This window comes from Euprymna scolopes, unplaced genomic scaffold, assembly GCF_053919585.1.
Source record: "Euprymna scolopes isolate OS-2025 unplaced genomic scaffold, ASM5391958v1 sca1, whole genome shotgun sequence".
Lineage (NCBI taxonomy): Eukaryota > Metazoa > Mollusca > Cephalopoda > Sepiida > Sepiolidae > Euprymna > Euprymna scolopes.
This window is the reverse complement of record NW_027633102.1, coordinates 2,251,882-2,261,881: the sequence shown is the minus strand read 5'-3', so window position 1 is coordinate 2,261,881 and position 10,000 is coordinate 2,251,882. Positions and strand designations below refer to the sequence as shown.

At 59.9% G+C, this 10,000-nt stretch overlaps 2 non-coding genes and 1 pseudogene across 2 annotated transcripts in view; all 3 read left to right on the top strand.

The window, feature by feature from the left end:
* Window positions 1-2,705: 2,705 nt before the first annotated feature.
* On the top strand, window positions 2,706-5,075 carry LOC145273482 (small subunit ribosomal RNA; annotated as a pseudogene).
* Window positions 5,076-5,474: 399 nt separating this feature from the next.
* Window positions 5,475-5,632, top strand: LOC145273201 (5.8S ribosomal RNA). The gene has a single exon (XR_013866230.1). It is a non-coding gene; the product is annotated as a 5.8S ribosomal RNA (ribosomal RNA).
* Window positions 5,633-6,225: 593 nt separating this feature from the next.
* The window catches only part of LOC145273599 (large subunit ribosomal RNA), a 5,726-nt gene continuing 1,951 nt past the window's right edge, over window positions 6,226-10,000 (top strand). The window contains exon 1 of the ribosomal RNA XR_013866422.1: window positions 6,226-10,000. This exon is cut by the window's right edge and continues 1,951 nt beyond it. This is a non-coding gene — a ribosomal RNA (large subunit ribosomal RNA).

Below are 10,000 nucleotides of genomic sequence, written 5' to 3'. Positions count from 1 at the left end.
AAAATGACAAAGTCCTGGTGTGCCTAGCCTACGAGAAGGCACTTTGCGACGCCTACCGACATCCCCATGTGGCAGTAGGCGTAAAACTGGAAAATCGCCGACCAGAAATGTCGCTTCGTATAATCGACGTTTTTTTTGACCACCATTTTCAGGTGTCGGAGGTGGGTCTGGACAAATACCAACACCATTTCTGGGGTTTTCCAGTTTGAAAGTTTTATAAAACATGTTCGGTAGGAAGCACACTTTGGTGTGTCGGTTCGTCGGAGCAGCGACTCTTTGCCTCGTGGTGGTCCGGAACGTCTCTACGGGCTTGTCGCAAAGGCGTCAGAAAGTGGCATCTCCGCCGCCTAGGGCTGTCACCGTTATCGCTGTCGCCCCGCGCTCCAACTTGTTTTGATCCGCCGCCTTCGTTCCTGCCAACCGTGCGCCCGCTCATCGTCGTTAGGTTATAATACGTGGTACGTGTGTGTGCTTCTCCGTGGACCTAGGCTGCTCGACGTGTCGAACGATATGTTGGAACAACTAACGGCTCCTTTTCCTGGTTCCATAGTCGTCGTGGTACCCGCGTCGTCAGCCATATCTATGTCCACCATGTTTAGCCGATACGTTTGCTGCAGCTTCTGCTTCCGCCTCAGCGTTCGCCGCTCTCAGCCGCCGCTGTTGTTGCTGCCGTTCTGCCATTCAACCACTACCTGCGAATCTTTCGATGATCGGCCGAACGACCCATCGCTGTGCGACCGATAAATCCTCCGGATTAGGGAGAAACGCCGCCGCTCTCTGCCGCCGTCGAACGGAAAAACGTACATTGTAACGAACGAACGAACGAACGAACGAATTAACGAACGAGCGAACAAACAAACAAAAATAGCCGCGGGGGATGCACTATGTAGATCCTGATCCCCTTGTAACCATACGTACGTTGTTCGATGCTCTCCCGTCCTGGAAGTCGCCGCAGCAAACAGGAGGATGAGCAGCAGCAGGCGCCGCCGCCGTAACCGCCGCCTGCCTGCCGCCTCCTACTCCTGTCAGCGTCCGATCTCACAGCCGTGTGAACGTTCGCTGACACCCGATTTCTTTCCGTCTGGCAAAACCTTGGACGTCCCGCTCGCGGTACACGTGCTGCAGCGACTTCTCGTCCGACAACGCATAAGCGTCGACGTCTGCCGCCGCATCTTCTGATACGTGGACGGTGATAGCGCAGTCCCTTCTTGCGCCACCTCCACCTTTGTTAGCGCCAAAGAAGATCGATCGAGCAGTCGTGGTCGCAGTCGATTAACCCGTTTTCACCGTCCGCAGTTCCCAAGCCGCCGATCAAGTCGTTGCTCTTCTTGTTCGTTCTTCCCATACCGTCGATTTGCACGGCTGCCGGATGAGCCATCCTCTGTCCGGCGAAGCGCTCCACGGTCAGTGATTCGATACTTGCACCGACAGTCCTCCCGCTCGCGACTCGGTGCTCGAATCGGACTCGTTCGTTTTTATCTCGATGCGATTGTGAAAAGGGGGACCGGTCGTCAATGTCGTGTGTGTCCGACGATGTTGTTCGCCCGGTCCGCCGCGTTGTTGTCGTTTTTTTTTTTTTTTTTTTTTTTCCCCTAACGTTCGCCGTCGCACGGACGAAAGGGTGAGAAAAAAAAAAAAAAGCTCGAAAAAGCCGCCCAAAAAAATCGGACCGAGGAGCCGCTTGCGAGAACGCGCCATGTGCACGTTGTCTCTCCTCGGTTTTCCGAGCACGAACACGACGCCGGTCGGTCGGTCGGTCGACGAAGGCGACGACGAAGGTGACGGGAAAATTTACGCCGCCGCTGCCCTGGTCCAGCTCCTCCCCGATGACGGCTGTGATGTTGACGTTGACGTTGGCGACGACGACGACGACGACGGAGACGACGACGACGACGAGACGGCATCGATGGCGACCACGATGACGACGACCTCGACGAGTTCAGTCTGCACCTTGACCTCCGATGTCCGTGTGCACTGCCGTCGTGCTGTTTGTCGTTTGTCGTATGTATCGCTGTCAAGGGTGCCGTTGTCGTTGTTGTTGTCGACGTTGTTGCTTGCTCTCTCGTCTCGGTCGGTTGGTACGTTGATGACGACGACGACGACGAAGACGACGACGACGACGACGAGACGGCATCGATGGCGACCACGATGACGACGACCTCGACGATTCCAGTCTGCACCTTGACCTCCGATGTCCGTGTGCACTGCCGTCGTGCTGTTTGTCGTTTGTCGTATGTATCGCTGTCAAGGGTGCCGTTGTCGATGTTGTTGTTGTCGACGCTGTCGTCTGTTCTCTCTTCTCGGCCGGCTGTGACGTGGACGTTGACGACGACGACGACGAGACGGAATCGATGGCGACCACGATGACGACGACCTCGGCGAGTTCAGTCTGCACCTTGACCCTCGATGTCCGTGTGCACTGCCGTCGTGCTGCTTGTCGTTTGTCGTATGTATCGCTGTCAAGGGTGCCGTTGTCGTTGTTGTTGTCGACGTTGGTCGCTTTCGTTCTTTGAGTCTCGGTCTCGGTCCAAGTCAGGGGAGAAACAAAAAAGAGGCCATCAGCGCGGGCAGCGCGCTTCTTCTGACGGCGAACCCCCTCGAAAAATAAATAAACACGTGCCCGTCGTTGTAGTTGTCTGTCTTATGTCGGTCGGTCGGTCGGTCGGTCTGTCGTTCTGTCGAAACAAAGTCCCAAATTCCAACGATACCTGGTTGATCCTGCCAGTAGTCATATGCTTGTCTCAAAGCTTAAGCCATGCAAGTGTAAGTTCACGCCACGCATTAGAACGGGCGAAACCGCGAATGGCTCAGGAACCGGACCTAATCCTCGGGACCGTATTCCTCCTCGGAGGCGATGGATAACTGTGGCAATTCTAGAGCTAATACATGTGACACAGGCCGCGATCGGTCGGCGCGCCGTCGTCGCCACGCCTCGCGCGCTGGCACCCGCGTCGGCCGTTCCGGGTCGCGGCGCTACATATTAGACTGAGACCGATGCGCGTCATTCCGTCCTCCCGTCGTCGGCGTTCCCGCTCGCGGGTCCGTTCGGTGGCGGGGCTCATAGGGCGGCGCGCTCCGCTTTGGTGACTCTGGATAACTCACTGGTCGATCGCACGAGCTTTCACGCCCGGCGACGGGTCTCTCGAGGGTCCGCCCTATCAACTGTCGACGGTCGGTTAAGTGCCTACCGTGGTTACTACGGGTAACGGGGAATCGGGGTTCGATTCCGGAGAGGGAGCATGCGAAACGGCTACCACATCCAAGGAAGGCAGCAGGCGCGCAAATTACCCACTCCCGGCACGGGGAGGTAGTGACGAAAAATAACGACGCGGGACTCTGTCGAGGCCCCGCGATCGGAATGAGTACACTTCAAATCCGTTAACGAGGACCAACCGGAGGGCAAGTCTGGTGCCAGCAGCCGCGGTAATTCCAGCTCCGGTAGCGTATATTAAAGTTGTTGCGGTTAAAAAGCTCGTAGTCCGAACTCGGGTTCGTGGTCGCGCAAGCGGCCCCGGGGCGGCGGCGCCATCGTCCGTCGTTGACTTTGGTCGTCCGTTCGCATTCCCGGCCCTTTCCGCCGGTGTCAACCGCTAGCATACCCGCCACGCGGTCCTGCCGGCGAGGTGGACGAGGAGGTCGTGATCGGGATCCGGGAAAAAAAAAACAAGTGGTCGTCGGTTCGGTTCCGGGAGTAGTCTAACGGGGGGGTGCTACGTGTGTGTGTTTGGGTGCGTTCATTCGCATCCCCGCACTCTGACCCCCGCGCTTCTCTCCCTCTCCCTTTCCGCGCGTTCCTCTTTTTTTTGAACCCCCCGGTCCGCTCCGAGTCCCTGCTTCGTGTCTTGTCTGCGCGCGTGTTGCGGTCGGCGGTTTCTCCTCCAAGGGTGCTCTTAACCGAGTGTCCGCGGCGGCCGGTACGTTCACTTTGAAAAAATTAGAGTGCTCAGAGCGGGCTGTTCAAGCTTGCATACGATAAGCATGGAATGATGGAAGAGGGCCTCGTCTACGTCTGTCGGTCTCCGTCTACGGCGAGGCAATGATCGAAGGGAGCGGTCGGGGCCACTCGTATTGCGACGTTAGAGGTGAAATTCTTGGATCGTCGCAAGACGAACTGCAGCGATGGCGTGTGGCAAGCACGTTTTCCTCGATCAAGAGCGAAAGTCGGAGGTTCGAAGACGATCAGATACCGTCGTAGTTCCGACCGTAAACGATGCCGACCGGCGATCCGCCGGCGTTCGCTTCCATGACCCGGCGGGTAGCCTGCGGGAAACCAGAGTTCGGTTCCGGGGGGAGTATGGTTGCAAAGCTGAAACTTAAAGGAATTGACGGAAGGGCACCACCAGGAGTGGAGCCTGCGGCTTAATTTGACTCAACACGGGAAAACTCACCCGGTCCGGACACCGGTAGGATTGACAGATCGATAGCTCTTTCTCGATTCGGTGGGTGGTGGTGCATGGCCGTTCTTAGTTGGTGGAGCGATCCGTCTGGTTGATTCCGATAACGAACGAGACTCCGGCCTGCTAACTAGTGCGCCGATGTCAGTGATTTTTACGGCGGGCTCGGCGTCCTCCGTGGCGCTCGGGTCCGGGTCGGTTTTCTCACGCACTTCTTAGAGGGACGGGTGGCAGAAAGCCACACGAGGCGGAGCGATAACAGGTCTGTGATGCCCTTAGATGTCCGGGGCCGCACGCGCGCTACACTGGAGGTATCAGCGGGGACTTCGCCCCGGCCCGAGAGGGTTGGGAAACCTCTGAACCACCTCCCGTGATAGGGATCGGGGCCTGTAACCAACCCCGTGAACGAGGAATTCCCGGTAGGCGCGGGTCAACAGCCCGCGTCGATCACGTCCCTGCCCTTTGTACACACCGCCCGTCGCTACTACCGATCGAACGGTCCGGTGAGGTCCTCGGATCTGGCCGACGACGCCGCCGGGCAGTGCGCGACGTGTCCGTCACGACACTCGTGCATCTACGCCTCGGCGTTCGATGCCTGGAGAAGACGACCGAACCCGATCGTTTAGAGGAAGTAAAAGTCGTAACAAGGTTTCCGTAGGTGAACCTGCGGAAGGATCATTACCGTTTTCCCGTTCGAGACTGGTTTGTTGTTTTCCGGCCTACCTCCTCTGTCTGTCGGCGTCAACGCCTCGAATGCGCGCAAACAAACCTATAAAAGGCGGAGCGAGAGATAGATTTGTGGTGACGCGGAGGTTTTTAAAGCCCCAGCTCTTCTTGCTTGCTTCCGCGTCTTACCACCTGTTTGTTTTTTTCGCCCACCGCAAGTGATGGCCGCTTCTTCTTTGCCTTGTCGCCGCTTTATCGTTTTTTTTGTTTTTTTGCAGCCGCTGTGCCACCGCCGCTAGCTAAAAAAACAAACTACTCGCGACATTGCAATGCCGTCACGCCTCCTCGCACAGACCTCCTCGCACACTACTAAATCTATATAAACAAAAACTAATATAAAAAAACCAAGTGCTGAACCCTGGACGGGGGATCACTCGGCTCGTCCGTCGATGAAGAGCGCGGCCAGCCGCGATAACTGATGCGAATTGCAGGACTCAGTGAACATCGACACCTCGAACGCACATTGCGGCCCCGAGATCCCTTGTCTCGGGGCCACGTCCGGTCGAGAGGCGGAACGTTACATGTCTTTCTCCGTTAACGAAACGACATCTTGCCGTCCCCGTGCCCGCCCGGTCCTCGGCACGGTGGTAACCGGGACGTCGCAGGAGCGAGTGACGAGGGGGAAGAAAAATAAAAAAAGAATTGACTCCTTTCAATGTCTTTTTTTTTTTAAAACCCTCTCCGGCCTCCTCCTTCGTCTCCCGCTGGCAGACCGCGGAGTCTTTTCCCTTTTCGACCGCGTGAAGAAACACTGTGGAGGAGGAGCAGGAGGAGTCTGTCCGAAAGCAGCCGAAGGGAGACCAAAAAAAAAGTACCGACCTAACCGACTGCCGACGTAAGCGCCGCCTGCTCGTCTCGCTCTCTGCCTCATGAAGGTGTCTCTCAGCGACGCCTCGAGCAGCGCGACGAGCACGGCCGTCGCACCGTAAAAAGGTGGCCGCGTCGTAGGCAACGCAACGTCGGATGGGGAGGACCCACGCTTTTTTTTTAATTGTTGGCTTCTTCATTTTCGGTCGGACGGGCGCTATATCGGCCAGCCGTCGTCACACGGAGGGTACCGATCGAGATTCCTCTCCTCCAAACACCACACTCTACTAAAAACCGCCGCCCTCGGCTCGGACGAGACGACCCGCTGAACTTAAGCATATCGCTAAGCGGAGGAAAAGAAACCAACCGGGATTCCCTTAGTAACGGCGAGTGAACCGGGAGAAGCCCAACGCCGAATCCCGTCGCAAGTTAAAGGCTTCGGGACGTGTGGCGCATGGGTCGAAGGCAGCCGTTCGTTTTCGTCTCGCATAGTTCGGAGTTCCCTCGATCGGGGCCGCCCGCGGCGGGTGCCAGGCCCATTCGGTGCGGACGGCGAGCGACGGCCTTCGATCCGAGAGTCGGGTTGCTTGGGAACGCAGCCCAAATCGGGTGGTAAGCTCCATCCAAGGCTAAATACCGGGACGAGTCCGATAGTCGACAAGTACCGTGAGGGAAAGTTGAAAAGAACTTTGGAGAGAGAGTTCAAGAGAACGTGAAACCGCCCAGGGGTAAACGGGTGGGACCGCTCACCGCGATCGCGGGGGGACTCAGTCCGGTGCTGCCTAGGCTCGAGCCCAAACTCGATGTGTGTTCTTGAAAGAGAGGCCGTCGCGGCACAGGTCGTCGTTCGTCGTGTCCGCGGGGGACTCGTTCCCCGCGGTTCCAGCTTTTGTGCCCGCGTCGCCGACGAAGGAGACGGGCCGCGTGGATAGCGGGAAGGGAAACGTGGTGACGACCGCGGCGTCGGTAGGTGGCTGCGTCGGTTGGCTGCGACGGAGGGGACTCGTCCTCTCGATCGCTGCTGCCGCCGGGCCCTAACCCGCCGCATCCGTCGCCGCCGCTTCTTCTTTCCTCCTGCTCCCTCCGCGCGCGACTCCGCTGCACCCGTCCCCTTCATCATCGCTCGGCGTAATCATGGCGCGGGCGCTTCGGCGCGACCTCCGCGCGGCCGGCACCGGACGCACTTCCCCTCCGGTCCGTCGTCGCGACCCGTTCCCGGCGTGCAGGTCGAACACGCGGGTTTTTTTCCGTAGGCGGCAGGCGTTTCATCACCCTGAAAACCCCCGTCTTCCCACCTTGTGAAGTCGGGGGCCACCGGCCGTCGGGCCCGCGAACGTAACTGCCCCTTTCTGCCGGGAACGGAGGAAATCTGACACGATCCGTTACACGTGGCGAGCCGGTCCGTTTTGATCCCGCCGGAAGTCGCGTGCGGGCGACGCACTCTGTGTGTCGCTCCTTAGGCGCCCCACCGTCTCGGGCGCGTGCGCGATGAGAGGCGGGATAGGACTGGCGCGGCCTCGCCGTCACGCACCTCGCCGACGTTTCGGGTTCTTGTCGGGGGCAACCCCGCCCGCGCCCGTTTCCGTTTCCGGAGAGGTCGCTCGGCGACGCTTTTTTACTCGAGCCGCCCGCCACCCCGGGTCAGCGACGTGCATCGGCAACCCACCCGACCCGTCTTGAAACACGGACCGAGGAGTCCTGGCCGTTCGCGAGTCGTAGGGGCCACCTCTGACTAACCCCGAAGGCGAAGCGAAAGCGAGAGAGCGTGTAGGAGGGCGTCGATCGGGAGAGGTGTCGTGGCAAAGTCGTCCGGGGGTCGTCGGGGGGTGTCGTCGGTCTCGTGCCGTCGTCTTCTCCTCGCCTCACCCGCCTCCGAGCCGTGCCCGATCCCGCCGGCGCGGCGTTTTCGGCCTTCCGCCGTCGCTGCTGCGGTGCCCGCAACTTTTCCTTTTTTCTCTCTTCCCGAGAGAGATAGGAGAGGGAAGGCTCGTGGCTGACGTGCGGTTGTTTTTCCCTCCTCCCCGAGAGGGGACCGGCGCATCATCCAAAAAGGGGAATTGCCGGGCGCCAGCTTCCATATCCTCCTTCCGCCCATCGGTGAGATCCCGCGGCTTGAACTAGTCCTATTTTGTCGTCGAGTTTAGGCGCTGCGCGCGGGCGCATCACCCCCGGGTCGGTTTCCCCTTTTTCCGAGTACGACTCGGCCGACTCTGGCGTAGCGAGCGACCAGGGACCCGAAAGATGGCGATCCACGCCCGGTCGGGATGAAGCCAGAGGAAACTCTGGTGGAAGTCCGAAGCGCCTCTGACGTGCAAATCGATCGTCGGAACCGGGTGTAGGGGCGAAAGACCAATCGAGCCGTCTAGTAGCTGGTTCCCTCCGAAGTTTCCCTCAGGATAGCTGGCGCTCGATCGTCGCAATTCCATCCGGTAAAGCGAACGATTGGAGGCCCCGGGGCCGTTCACGGCCTCGACCTACTCTCGAACTCGGAACGGGTGGAACGGGCCGACTCTCCCGAACGACGGAGCCGACCCATCCGGCCGCCGCCGCCAGCACGCTTCGCTGGGCGGTTGGTCACCTCGAATGCGAGTGCCAAGTGGGCCACTTTTGGTAAGCAGAACTGGCGCTGTGGGATGAACCAAACGTCCGGCTAAGGTGCCTAACGCGACGCCCATGAGATCCCCGAAAGGGTGTCGGTCGATATAGACAGCAGGACGGTGGCCACGGAAGTCGGAATCCGCTAAGGAGTGTGTAACAACTCACCTGCCGAATCGACCGGCCCCGAAAATGGATGGCGCTGGAGCGACGGACCGATGCCGGACCGTCGCGGCGAGGAGCGATGAACTTTCGCGCCGAAACGATGCCGCGACGAGTAGGAGGGCGCCGCGGCGAGCACGGAAGCCTAGGGCGCGAGCCCGGGTGGAGCCGACCGCGGGTGCAGATCTCGGTGGTAGTAGCAAATATTCGAACGAGACCTTCGAAGACCGAAGTGGAGAAGGGTTCCGTGCCAACGGCGGTCGAGCACGGGTCAGTCGGTCCTAAGACGCGGGCGAAAGTCTTCCCGAAAGGCGCCGGATCCGTTATGAAAGGTGAAAGGAAAGCGAATCGAATCGAATCGAATCAAAAGCCCAAACAAAAAAAAAGCGGCCGGCCTCCCGTCGAAAGGGAATCGGGTTAATATTCCCGAACCCGGACTCGGAGAGGGCCCGGGGGTGGCGACGCTGTCGGCAGCGATGTCGGCGGCGCCCGTCGCTTCCCGGGCGAAACCGCGGTGACGCAAGCGAGCCCGGAGACGTCGCCGGGAGCCCCGGGAAGAGTTCTCTCTTCTTCGTAAAGGACCATGTCCGTGGAATCGGCTCGTCCGGAGATACGGAAAAGGTACCTGTAGAGCGCCGCGGCTCGGGCGGCGTCCGGTGCGCTTTCGGCGGCCCTGGAAAATCCGGGTCCGGTTTTCGCAGCTCTCGAGTCGGTCCGTACCCACCATCCGCAGCAGGTCTCCAAGGTGTACAGCCTCTCGTCGATGGCATCAATGTAGGTAAGGGAAGTCGGCAAAATGGATCCGTACCTTCGGAAGAAGGATTGGCTCCGAGGACCGGGTCGGTCGGGCCGTGCCCGCGCGAAGCGAGGAACCGGTACGGGGCTGTAGCGTTCGCTCCGTTCGCGCTTTGCGGCGAAGGCATAGGGGCCGCGGCGGTCCGTTGTGCGGCGGCGTGTTCCGGTCAAGCGGTCGCGGTCAAGCGAGCGTGTGTTGCGGGTCGGAGAGCGATACGGGTGGGAGTCCGCCGTCGGGCGGCAGGAGTGTGGCGTCGACCAAAAACGGCGGGGGACCGTCGGCGGGGGTCGTCTTTCTGGCGGCGGCGGTTCAAGCGGCTTTTCTGCGGGGTGCTTCGCTCCGGGGTCGGGGTGGCGGCGGGCGGCTCCAATCCGTTCGTCGCAACGTCTCCGTCCTCCTCGAAAAGGGGTGAGGCTGCCTTGCGGACGTGTCGTCGTCGCTTTGCCGGTGCGGTCTTCGTCGGCACCTCCGACGCGGCGTCCTCCGCTCCTGCGCTGTCCGCGCGATGCTCCCTCTCTTC